General features: G+C 38.1%; 1 pseudogene; it reads left to right on the top strand.

The window, feature by feature from the left end:
* Positions 1-1,911: 1,911 nt before the first annotated feature.
* LOC128647858 (60S acidic ribosomal protein P0-like) lies at positions 1,912-2,912 on the top strand (annotated as a pseudogene).
* The last annotated feature ends 11,588 nt before the right edge of the window (positions 2,913-14,500 follow it).

Raw genomic sequence — 14,500 nt, 5'->3', positions numbered from 1 at the left:
ATAGTTTAATTTAGTGATATGCGATGTGGGGGTGGAGGTTTAGGGGTTAATATGTTTAGTTTAGTATTAGCAATGTGGGGGCTGGTAGATTAGGGGTTAATAGGTTTATTATAGTTGTTTTGCAATGTGGGGGGCCGGCAGTTTAGGGATTAGCATTTTTATTTAGTGTTGACAATGTGGGTGGGTGGCAGATTAGGGGTTAATTGGTGTAATATAGTATTTGCGATTCTGGGGCATGGCGGTTAGGGGTTAATAGGTAGTTTATGGGTGTTAGTGTACTTTGTAACATTTTAGTTATGAATTTTGTTAAACTTTTTTTTTTTCACAAAATCCGTAACTACTGGTCTCATATAGCGGATTTGATTGCAGTGGTATAGACTATAATGCAAGCATTTTAGCCGGACCAAACATCTTGTAATACAGGCGCTATGAAAGTCCCACTCTCAAAAGCCATGTTTTGAGTGCGGAATGTAGAGTTTGTGAAGGCTAAAATGCTTGCGGTATAGCAGTACCGCAGCGACTTGTAATATGGGAAACTTGCATATTCCGAACGCAAAGGCCAATTTTTCAGTGGTATAGCCGTAGCGTATCGTACCACACAACTTGCAATTTAGGTAGAAGTGAGTAATTTGAAAAGTCCATTAACCCTGTACTATATTGAATTAACATATTATTTGATATTTTACTTTGTGAATTTAATGTATTTTGGAAAATATACACTTATTTCAAATTTGATGACTCCAACATGTTCAATAAAAGTTGGGACAGGGGCAATTTAGGACTAATAGCGATGTGACAAGTTGAAATAAGAAGGTGATGTGAAACAGGTGAGGCAATCGTGTAATCATAGTATATAAGGAGCCTCCAAAAAATGCCTAGCACTTCAAAAGCAAGGATGGGTCGAGGCTCACCAATCTACCAACAGTGAATAATCCAGCATTTTGAGAAGAACATTCCCCAAATCGGTAGTATTTTAGGCATCTCAGTTCAAGGCGAAAGCCACTTCTAAATTCTTGTGATCTCCAATCCCTCAGACATCACTGACTCAAAAACCATCAGGAGTCTAAAAACCCCTAATCTGCCGCCCCGCCCCGCCACCGCCGCCACCTACATTATACTTATAACCCCTAATCTGCATCCCCGACACAGCCGCCACCTAAATTATACTTATTAACCCCTAATCTGCCGACCCGCCACCGCCGCCACCTAAATTATACTTATTAATCCCTAATCTGCCTCCCCACCACCGCATCCACCTACATTATACTTATTAACCCCTAATCTGCCTCCCTGACTCCGCTGCCACCTACATTATACTTATTAACCCCTATTCTACGGCCCGACACCGCCGACACCTACATAATGTTATTAATCCCTATCCCACCACAACTAAATAAATGTATTAACCCCCAAACCTCTGGCCTCCCACATCACTAGCACTTACTAAACCTATTAACCCCTAAACCGCCAGCCCCCACATCGCCATAAACTAAATTAACCTATTAACCCCTAAACCTAACAACCCACTTACTTTATATTAAATATTAACTCATCCCTATCTTATAATAAATTAAAACTTACCTTTAGATTTAAATTAAACTATATTAAACCAATAATTAACCTACCCTAACTGTTATACTAAAATTACATTAAACTATATTAACCTATTGATTAACCTACCCTAACTATTATACTAAAATTACATAAAACTATATTAAATTAATAATTAACCTACCCTAACTGTTATACTAAAATTACATTAAACTATATTAAATAAATAATTAATCTACCCTAACTGTTATACTAAAATTACAATAAACTACAAATTAAATTAACTATATTACATATTTAAACACCTAACCCTACTCAAATAATTTAAATCTACAATTAAACATTACAAAGTCCTTTACTTCCCGGAACCCTAGTGTGAGGAGCATCTAGTCTTTAAACTTGTTGTGAGGCAATCCTTGGTAGCACTGACAAGATGCCCAGGGAAGACAGAGCTACGTGGAAGTCCAACTACTTTCTTAAAATCATTCAATTATTGGATGACTTTCCAAAATGCTTCATTGTGGGGGCGGACAATGTTGGTTCAAAACAAATGCAACAGATTTGTATGTCCCTGCGTGGGAAGGCTGTGGTTCTGATGGGAAAGAATACAATGATGTGCAAAGCTATCCGTGGACACTTGGAAAATAACCCAGCTTTGGAAAAGCTTCTCTCTCACATCAAAGGGAATGTGGGCTTTGTATTCACCAAGTCCGAGACATGTTGCTGGCTAACAAGGTTCCAGCCTGTGCTTGTGCTGGAGCCATTGCACCTTGTGATGTGACAGTGCCTGCTCAGAATACTGGCTTGGGCCCTGAGAAGACCTCCTTTTTCCAAGCTTTGGGCATAACCACGAAAATCTCCAGAGGAACAATTGAAATTTTGAGTGATGTGCAGCTGATCAAAACTGGAGATAAAGTAGGTGCCAGTGAAGCCACGCTCTTGAACATGTTGAAGATCTCACCCTTCTCCTTTGAGTTGATCATCCAGCAAGTTTACGACAATGGTAGCATCTATAGTCCTGAGGTGCTGGATATCACTGAGGAGGCTCTGCACGCCCGCTTCCTGGAGGGTGTTCGTAATGTGGCTAGTGTTTGTCTTCAGATTGGCTACCCCACAATTGCCTCGGTGCCTCACACTATCATCAATGGGTACAAGCGTGTCTTGGCTATTGATGTGGAAACAGAATACAGTTTCCCGTTGGCAGAAAAGGTCAAGGAATTCTTGGCAGACCCATCAGCTTTTGTTGTTGCTGCTTCAGTTGCTGCGGCTGCTCTGCCCCTGCTGCTGCAGCACCTGCCCAGGAGGAAAAGGAAGAGTCTGAGGAATCAGATGATGATATGTGATTCGGTCTATTTGACTAAACATGTCTCATTTTCCAGCCTAACAAATAAAGAAAATTACAACCTGGAAAAAAAAAAAAAAATTACAAAGTTACAAAAAACTAACAAATAAGTTACAAAAAATAAAAACTAAATTACCAAAAAAAATAAACACTAAGCTACACAAAATAAAAATAAATTATCAAATATTTAAACTAATTACACCTAATCTAAGAGCCCTATGAAAATAAAAAAAGCCCCCCCCCCCAAAATAAAAAAACCCTAGCCTATAATAAACTACCAATGGCCCTTAAAAGGGCCTTTTGCGGGGCATTTCCACAAATAAATCAGCTCTTTTACCTGTAAAAAAAAAATACAAATACCCCATACAGTAAAACCCACCATCCACACAACCACAAACCCCCCAAATAAAAACCTAATCTAAAAAACCTAAGCTCCCCATTGCCCTTAAAAGGGCATTTGTATGGGTATTGCACTTAAGGGCATTTAGCTCTTTTTCAAAAGCCCAAATCCTAATCTAAAATTAAAACCCACCCAATAAACCCTTAAAAAAACCTAACACTAACCCCGAAGATCCACTTACAGTTTCTGAAGAGCCGACATCCATCCTCAATGAAGCGGCAGAAGTCCTCATTGAAGGCGGCAGAAGTCTTCATCCAAGCAGCCGATGTCTTCATCCAAGCCCGCAGAAGTCTTCAGCCAGACGGCATCTTCTATCTTCATCCATCCAGCGTGGAGCGGCTCCACCTTCAATACATCCGGCGCGCAGCATCCTCTTCTTCCAATGTCTTCTTCCAAATGAAGGTACCTTTAAATGACGTCATCCAAGATGGCGTCCCTTAGATTCCAATTGGCTGATAGAATTCTATCAGCCAATCGGAATTAAGGTTGAAAAAATCCTATTGGCTGTTGCTATCAGCCAATAGGATTGAGCTTTCATCCTATTGGCTGACCCAATCAGCCAATAGGATTGAGCTTGCATTCTATTGGCTATTCCAATCAACTGTGCTGCATTCTCTGGCACCAATACGCTCACCTGACATCTCCTAACATCGCGGCCACGGACCTGAATACACTCTCCATATTTAACAAAAAAGCTGTCAAAAAGGCGAGCACCAGGTACGGGGCGATGAGCAGTGGACTGTTGTTAACTAACAGTCATCGATCTCGCTGCTATTCGGCTTTTCCACACGGCCACTATACTAAACTGTTTAACCCCTATCCCGTCGCTCCCAGAGCCCACCGCAACTCTAATAAAGTTATTAACCCATATCCCGCCACTCCCGGACCCCGCCGCCACCTACATTATGTTATTAACCCCTATCCCGCCACTCCCAAAGCCCACCGCAACTAAATAAATGCATTAACCCCTAAACCCCTGGCTTCCCACATCATTACCACTTACTAAACCTATTAACACCTAAACCGCCAGCCCACCATATTGCCATAAACTAAATTAAACTATTAACCCCTAAACAACCCGCTAACTTTATATTAAATATTAACTCATCCCTATCTTATAATAAATTTAAACTTACCTTTAGATTTAAATTAAACTATATTAAACTATTAATTAATCTACCCTAACTATTATACTAAAATTGCATTAAACTATATTAAACTATTAATTAACATACCCTAACTATTATACTAAAATTACATTAAACTATATTAAACTATAAATTAATCTACCCTAACTGTTATACTAAAATTACATTAAACTACAAATTAAATTAACTATATTATATATTTAAGCACCAAACCCTATTCAAATAATTTAAATCTACACAAAAAATTACTAAATTACAAAAAACTAAAAACAAACACTTAGATTACGAGTTTTGCGTTAGAGGCTATGCGGTGCTAACAAACAGTTTTCCCTCACCGCTCACTTACCTACAGTGCTGGTATTACGAGTTTTCAGAAACCCGTCGTTAAAAGACAAGAAGTGAGCATTGAGCAAAATTTTGCTCATTGCCGCACTCCAATACCAGCGCTGCTTAAGTCAGTGGTGAGCTGTTGTAACGTGCTTGTGCACGATTTCCCCATAGGAATCAACGGGGAGAGCCGGCTGAAAAAAAGTCTAACACCTGCAAAAAAGCAGCGTAAAACTCACTAATGCAACCCCATTGATTCCTATGGGGAAATACATTTAATGTCTACACCTAACAACCTAACATGAACCCTGAGTCTAAATACCCCTAATCTTACACTTATTAACACCTAATCTGCTGCCCCTGACTTCGCCGACACCTGCATTATATTATTAACCACTAATCTGCCGATCCGGACACCGCCGCCACCTACATTATACTTATGAACCTCTAATCTGCTGCCCCCAACATCACCGCCACCTACATTATATTTATTAACCCCTAATCTGCCTCCCCCAGTGTCGCCGCCACTATAATAAACATATTAACCCCTAAACCGCCGCACTCCCACCTTGAAAACATTATTTAAATATTATTAACCCCTGATCTGCCGTCCCTAACATTGTCACCACCTACCTACATTTGATAACCCCTAATCTGCCATCCCCAACGTCACCGCCACTATATTAAAGTTATTAACCCTAAACCTAACACCCACTAACTTAAATATAATTTAAATAAATCTAAATAAATATTCCTATCATTAACTAAATTATTCCTATTAAAAAAAAATACTTACCTGTAAAATAAACACTAAACTAGATACAATATAACTAATAGTTACATTGTAGTTAGCTTAGGATTTATTTTTATTTTACAGGCAAGTTTGAATTTATTTTAACTAGGTAGAATAGTTATTAAATAGATATTAACTATTTAATAACTACCTAGCTAAAATAAATTCAAATTGACCTGTAAAATAAAACCTAACCTACGTTACACTAACAACTAACACTACACTACATTTACATAAATTAACTAAATTAAATACAATTACCTAAATTAAATTAGCTAAAGTACAAAAAAACTAAATTACAGAAAATAATAAACAAATTACAGAAATGTAAACTAATTACTCCTAATCTAATAGCCCTATTAAAATAAAAAAGCCCCCCAAAATAAAAAAACCTAGCCTAAACTAAACTACCAATAGCCCTTAAAAGGGCCTTTTGTGGGGCATTGCCCCAAAGTAATCAGCTCTTTTACCTGTAAAACAAAATACAAACAACCCCCCCAACAGTAAAACCCACCACCCACACAACCAACCCCCCAAATAAAATACTATCTAAATAAATCTAAGCTCCCCATTGCCCTGAAATGGGCATTTGGATGGGAATTGCCCTTAAAAGGGCAGTTAGCTCTTTTGCCACCCAAACCATAATCTAAAAAATTAAAACCCACCCAATACACCCTTAAAAAAACACTAACACTAACCCCCTGAAGATCGACTTACCAGGAGACGTCTTCATCCAAGCCGGGCAGAAGTGGGCCTCCAGATGGGCAGAAGTCTTCATCCAAGCTAGGCAGAAGTGGTCCTCCAGACGGGCAAAAGTCTTCATCCAGATGGCATCTTCTATCTTCATCAATCCGGCGCGGAGCGAGTCCATCTTCAAGACATCCGACGTGGAGCATCCTCTTCATCCGACGACTAAAACAGAATGAAGGTACCTTTAAGTGACACCATCCAAGATGGCGTCCCTTAGATTCTGATTGGCTGATAGAATTCTATCAGCCATTCGGAATTAAGGTAGAAAAAATCCTATTGGCTGATCCAATCAGCCAATAGGATTGAGCTTGCATTCTATTGGCTGTTCCAATCAGCCAAATGTAGTGTTTGTTTTTTTTGTACTTTAGATAGTTTAATTTAGGTAATTTTATTTAATTTAGATAATTTATTTAATTGTGGTGTAGTGTTAGGTGCAATTGTAACTTAGGTTAGGTTTTATTTTACAGGTCAATTTGTATTTATTTTAGCTAGGTAGTTATTAAATAGTTATTAACTATTTAATAACTATTCTACCCAGTTAAAATAAATACAAACTTGCCTGTAAAATAAAAATAAACCCTAAGCTAGCTACAATGTAACTATTATTTATATTGTAGCTAGTTTAGGGTTTATTTTATAGGTAAGTATTTATTTTTAAATAGGAATACTTTAGTTAATGATAGGAATATTTATTTAGACTTTTTTAAATTATATTTAAGTTAGTGGTTGTTAGGTTTAGGGTTAGACTTAGGTTTAGGGGTTAATAACTTTAATATATTGGCGGCAACGTTGGGGGCGGCAGATTTATTTGGGGCAATGCCCCGCAAAAGTCCCTTTTAAGGGCTATTTGTAGTTTATTGTAGGCTAGGGGGGGGGGGTATTTTAGGGGGGCTTTTTATTTTCATAGGGCTCTTAGATTAGGTGTAATTAGTTTAAATCTTTGATAATTTCTTTTTTATTTTGTGTAACTTAGTGTTTATTTTTTTGTAACAGTCTTTGTTATTTTTTGTAACTTAGTTGTTAGTTTTTTGTAACTTAGTAATTTTTTAGTGTAGAATTAAATTATTTGAGTAGGGTTAGGTGTTTAAATATATAATATAGTTAATTTAATTTGTAGTTTAATGTCATTTTAGTATAACAGGGTAGATTAATTATTAATTTAATATAGTTGAATGTATTTTTGGTATAACAATTAGGGTAGATTAGTTATTATTTTAATATAGTTTAATGTAATTTTAGTATAATAGTTAGGGTAGGTTAATTATTAGTGAAGAAAGCAAGTGAGGCACCGGATAGTTTTCAAACAGCAAATGTCCTTTATTCAAGGTATGTAAAATTACAACCGGAGTAACATAGGAAAAGCATTAAACCTCAGGGCTAGGTGGAGTAGTGGTCACCCACGTACCCTAATGCTGACATGTTTCGGCGAAAGCCGTAATCGTAGCTATAGGGTAAAAGCCTGGCCTTCCTTTTAAAAGAACAGATCACCTGTGATAGGTTAAAATAAATTACTATGTGGTTGATACACACCTCCACCTATGAGTCAAAAATTATATATAACGCCCTGTTAGGAAGTTAACTCCTCATTATCCACCGCATAGGATTACATGTATAGACAACAAGTGTTATTTAAATTATACTAAATTAAGCTAAATTATACTGGATTCAATATATATCATGCTGTAAACCTCCACATAAAAGAACGGAAGCAAAAGTGATAAGATTGACATTCGTCTACTTATTTTAAACAGCATTATGCACAAATTCAATATTACTTGAGTGCATCAATTTTATGATAATAGAAAGTTCTATACAATAAATATCATTCCATGTCTATCATGTACATTGATTGTAAGGAATTGAGATACCTAGTCAAATCGGATTTATTCAATTTCAATCAATAATGAAAGAAAAAAACCTGAATAGAATTAATAATAATAATAATGATTATTATATAATGAACTCGAGTAAGGACTGTATATAAGGGAAATTTCTATAACATATGTGGTTGGCTAGTATGATATATGCGACCCACTGTCACTATATATACACTGCCTAGGAAAAAGTGCTGTGTCCTGTAAAAAGATACACAGGCTAACACCAGAAATCAATCAAATCGTATTCACAGTTAAGCCCTTTGGGCATTCTGGTGTGTAGCCTGTGTATCCAGAACACCTCCCTTTTAAGAAGCAAATTATCCCTATCACCCCCCCTATTGTTTGTATTTACAACTTCAACAATTGTCCATGACAATGTCCTTGGATCTTTATTGTGTTTAACCTTAAAGTGATTTACCAGGGGGTTGGTTAGTTTGCCCCTTTTAATATCATTTATATGTTCCCTTATCCTGGTCCTGACTTGTCTGGATGTTTGTCCTGTATACTGAATGTCACAAGAGTCACAACTGAGGAGATATACTGCATATGTTGATCTGCAATTAAAGAGCGCTCTATGTGCAAATGTCTCACCAGAGTAGGCGCTTCTGAATATATTACCGAGTTTCACATGACTACATGCTATGCAGTTGGTGAAACTACATTTGTAAACTCCTTTGCAGTTTAGCCAGGAGGATACAATAGTCTCATCCTGTTTCAATTGTGTAGGGGCTACATAGTTGCCTGTTGTTTTGCCTCTCTTAAAAGCAAATCTCACCTTCTGTGATGCAATCTGCATAAGGTCATCATCTGACCTCAAAAGAGTCATATGTCTGCGTATAATATTACATATCTGGTAATAATAATTTCTTTTTACCCTAGTGAATTGTCCTTTCAATTGCACTAGAGAAAGTGATCACACCAAACATGAAATGGAACTATATGAAAAATTTCTTGAGAGGGGGTACCCTAAACAGGACATCATTAGGGCCAGGGAGGAAGTAAGGGCCATAGAGAGGGCCAACTTACTTAATGAAAAACCAACAGACAGTGATGTGAAGTCTGAACAGTTAACGTTTGTGACACAGTTTAGCAAACAATATTACCAGATATGTAATATTATACGCAGACATATGACTCTTTTGAGGTCAGATGATGACCTTATGCAGATTGCATCACAGAAGGTGAGATTTAGTTTTAAGAGAGGCAAAACCATAGGCAACTTCGTAGCCCCTACACAATTGAAACAGGATGAGACTAGTGTATCCTCCTGGCTAAACTGCAAAGGAGTTTGTTTACAAATGTAGTTTCACCAACTGCATAGCATGTAGTCATGTGAAACTGGTTAATATATTCAGAAGCGCCTACTCTGGTGAGACATTTGCACATAGAGCGCTCTTTAATTGCAGATCAACATATGCAGTATATCTCCTCAGTTGTGACTCTTGTGACATTCAGTATACAGGACAAACGTCCAGACAAGTCAGGACCAGGATAAGGGAACATATAAATGATATTAAAAGGGGCAAACTAACCACCCCCTGGTAAATCACTTTAAGGTTAAACACAATAAAGATCCAGGGACATTGTCATGGACAATTGTTGAAGTTGTAAATACAAACAATAGGGGGGGTGATAGGGATAATTTGCTTCTTAAAAGGGAGGTGTTCTGGATACACAGGCTACACACCAGAATGCCCAAAGGGCTTAACTCTGAATACGATTTGATTAATTTCTGGTGTTAGCCTGTGTATCTTTTTACAGGACACAGCACTTTTTCCTAGGCAGTGTATATATAGTGACAGTGGGTCGCATATATCATACTAGCCAACCACATATGTTATAGACATTTCCCTTATATACAGTCCTTACTCGAGTTCATTATATAATCATTATTATTATTATTATTTCTATTCAGGTTTTTTTCTTTCATTATTAATTGAAATTTAATAAATCCGATTTGACTAGGTATCTCAATTCCTTACAATCAATGTACATGATAGACATGGAATGATATTTATTGTATAGAACTTTCTATTATCATAAAATTTATGCACTCAAGTAATATTGAATTTGTACATAATGCTGTTTAAAATAAGTAGATGAATGTCAATCTTTCGCCGAAACATGTCAGCATTAGGGTACGTGGGTGACCACTACTCCACCTAGCCCTGAGGTTTAATGCTTTTCCTATGTTACTCCGGTTGTAATTTTACATACCTTGAATAAAGGACATTTGCTGTTTGAAAACTATCCGGTGCCTCACTTGCTTTCTTCACTGATGTCCCTTGGATATGGTTAAGGCACGGATATTCCTCTGGCAGTCAACATTTCCCCTAAAGGTGCAACAAAAGGTGCAACAATTTAGTGAACTTTTATTTCCTTGAAGCTGTGGACTCTCCATAATTCTTCTTGTCTTACCCGCCCCTCATCGTGACATCACGCATCCTTGGATCAGCTGTACACACGCCGACACACTGTAGGGATCCACACGGTGACTCGACCTCCATGATGCTGTGAATACACAGACGCCTTTGAGAGAGGATCTTGAGCAGCAAACTTAAAGTGGGTCCCCAGAATCAGCGTTTGTCATTAGCGTGTACATCAGTGTTCACACAACATACGGAACAAAGTTGGGGTTGGAGAGGAGCTACAAGGTGCCCAATATAGGGGTAATGTGTATTTAAATCACTTACCACAAGTGATGGGTTAACAAGTGCTGCATTAACTCTGTTGTGATAGGTTAATTATTAGTTTAATATAGTTTAATTTAAATCTGAAGGTAAGTTTAAATTTATTATAAGATAGGGATGAGTTAATATTTAATATAAAGTTAGGGGATTGTTATATTTAGGGGTTTATAGTTTAATTGAGTTTATGGCGATGTGGGGGGCTGGCAGTTTAGGGGTTAATAGGTTTAGTAAGTGGTAGTGATGTGGGAGGCCAGAGGTTTAGGGGTTAATAAATTAATTTAGTTGCAGTGGGCTCCGGGAGCGGCAGGATAGGGGTTAATAACTTTATGTATGTGGTGACGTGTCCGGGCGGCAGATTAGGGGTTAATAAGTATAATGTAGGTGGCGGCAGTGTAGGGGGTGGCAGATTAGGGGTTAATAAGTATAATGTAGGTGGCGGTGGTGTAGGGGGCGGCAGATTAGGGGTTAATAACATTATGTAGGCGGCAGCGATGTCGGTGGTGGCATATTAGGGGTGTTTAGACTCGGGGTACCTGTTAGGGTGTTAGGTGTAAACATAACTTTTATTCTCCCATAGAAATCAATGTTATATCTGGCAGCATCGAACATAAGCTTTTGCTGCTTTAAGAATCCTATTGATTCCTATGGCATCTGCCGCCTCCAGGGCGGCGAATTGAAAAGCAGGTACGCTGGGCTGGAATAGTGGCGAGCGTACCTGTTAGATATTTGTTAACTTGCAAAAGTAGTCAGATAGTGCTGAATTTGCATTCGGAACATCTGTAATGACGTAAGCATCGATCTGTGTCGGAATGAGACTGGCGGATCGTATGTTACATCACATATTTCAACTTTTGCCGGGCTGTAGGCTTTAATAACTAAGGAGAATCAAGCTCTCCACAATTACGCTGCGGAATTCCAGCGTATTTGCGGTTGACGGCTTGATAAATAGGCCTCCTGGCTTGTAAGCTTGCAATATTCACTGTATAATTTTCCTAAAGTTTCTGAAATTATTACTTTTCTTACAGATCTTTAGAAAGCAATGCATTTTTTACATTTAAGCCATGTTATTTTAACTGTATATTGAATTTATGGTTATTATAAACCTGGGGAAAGGGGCTTTGTGGATTAGGCATGGGGATTGATTTTTTTTTTTTTTTTTTTTACTTTATTGCATTTATAAGCACCAATTTAGCAAATTCTGCTTTTAAATATTTGAAGATTATATAAATGTGAGTGCAGAATTCTCTCATCTTTCCCCATTCCTGAAGACTCCAGTTCTTTTTTAAAGGAAAAGGATGTAGATAGTCTGTTACATTTAGCACAATGATGGTGTGACGGCAAAGGCATTTCTAAAAGGAAACTTCTATTTCACGTTTAGATATTTTGACACAATTTTCAGATACATGGGTTCTGCAGTTTTTTTATGTACAGTTACCTTTTTAGAAGTTTACTCAACTCTTTAACAGCTTCATTTCATTACTTTTTCTTTTCCAGCAAATCCATATAGGAAGTTGGTTATGTCAGGTTACTGCAAGACAAAGTGATACAACATTTGCTCCTTATAGAGTAACAACATTTACCCCTTATAGAGTAACACTATTTGCCCCTTATAGAGTACTGCCAGGAGTTTTTTTACTCCTCTTATAGGAGTGCTTATTTTAGGTCCCATTTGCAGACACTCACCGACAATAACTGAGATGTATATCTATAACCATTGCCATTTTTAGTTTATGGTTCAATTTATACAATATTCTACTTATTAATGCTTTTGTTTCCAAGTCTATTCTTACAGCAAAACTAAACGCTGGGAAACTCTTACTCCATTATAAATGGTTCAGGGAAACATTTGGTTAAATCCACAGACATAGGACCCCATTTTTTAACTGACATGCGGACAAGCTTCTCAACTTGCAAAGTTGCCTACACATCTTTGCTGCATACAGTCAGTGGATCTCTTTGGCTGCTGGCCTGTATGCATCATAACTCACTCCAATGAGTGTGTAATGCCTTCCTCTTCTCTTGTGCGACCAATCAAGTGAGAAAAGGGTTTGTAAATCACCCCAGGGTGATTTCTATCCGCCACCTCAGAGATGCCAAAGCATGTAAGACGCAGTGGTCAAATGACTGCTGCTTCTTACATTGCAGAAAGCAGGCTTCCATGTTCGAACCTGCCCTGCAAGGCCTCCAGAGCAGCTTACACTGCTTCATACATGGAGACCTTTGTCCAAAGGCCTTTAACTGTCATTATAAGGTTAGTTGATTCTCAATTTGAGTTTTAGCAAGATATTGGTTAGGAGCTATTTTCAAGCTGACAAGCTTCTCAACTTGATAACACGGCATACGAGCAGCAGATTTTGTTTATCTGCAGCCTATATGTATCATTACATGCTCAAGCGAACATGTAAAGATGCTCCTTCTTTCACACAACCAATTGTGTTAGAGAAGAGCCTGTCAATCACCCCGAGCAAGCGAGTTTGGGGTGATTTCTCTACAGCACCTAAGAGGTGGCATAGAGTGTAAGAAGCAGTGATCTAATGACTGCTGCTTCTTACATTGTGGGAAACGCTTGCATGTGTGAACCTGCCCTGCAAGGACTCTAGAGCAGATTACAGTGCTTCGCACATGGAGCCCCATGTCTTACAGAATAGTAGTTGCATTCTGTATGGACTTCAGGTAGTAATGCCAGTCTTTGGGCGCCATGTACTAAGCTTTGAAGTGACCGTCCGTCTGTATTTCCGCGTCAAAATTCGCTCACGATCTGCTTCTCGTATGTACCAATCTGCGATCTGGTCGAAAAACCACTATTTTCATCAGCGATCGTAATTTTACGCAACTCATTGTTCCGAAGCCTTTTCCACTTACTACATGTTCGATCGCATGTAAATTCACTGTAATCGGAAATTATGAATGTTACAACTAATCCGTCGGCTCCAACTTTCACTGTAACTTTGTGTGATTTGCTTTGCGACCATTTAGATAGCGAATACAATAGAAAACTATAGGGGGTATCAACCTGACGCCAGGTAGAAGTACTTAAGTGAAAGGACTAGACTACTATTGTAGCATTATTGTTTTTTGGATCACTGAATGAAGATGGAGACACTTTTACACATGTTTCTTTTCCGATTAATTAAATTACGAGGAAGAAGGGCTATACAGGCACCGGTTGACAACTTGCAAAGAAGGAGAGGTAGAAGAATCAGAGTCCCTAGAGTTTTCCTTCCACGTATGGGTTTGGAAAGCATTACTGATCGAGAGATTATCCAGAGATTCCGTTTGGATAGAGAAGCAAGCCATCTTGTCAAAGTGAATACCGAAAAGTAAATAAACAATATTCTAAGAATTCTGGGAAAATGCACATTCTTATACATGTCAGCAGCCAGACGTTGCCGCTTGTCTGACGATTATGACACCTAGATTGTCACGTGGGTAAAGAACTAAACCAATCAGGTAGCAGACTGCTTCTTAACTTTGCTCTTTCGCGCCGAACGAAGCTTCAAAGTTATCAATAATCCGATTGTCTTCGACACACAATAGATGCAAAATTTTACGGCTTGGTTTTTAGTACATTCATGTAACGAAGTGTCATCCGCATGGTGCGAATGCCGGCGGGTTATTTCGA

This window comes from Bombina bombina, chromosome 2 (genome assembly GCF_027579735.1).
Source record: "Bombina bombina isolate aBomBom1 chromosome 2, aBomBom1.pri, whole genome shotgun sequence".
NCBI lineage: Eukaryota > Metazoa > Chordata > Amphibia > Anura > Bombinatoridae > Bombina > Bombina bombina.
Note: the sequence above shows the minus strand (reverse complement) of the source record. Positions and strands in the feature narration are given on the sequence as shown.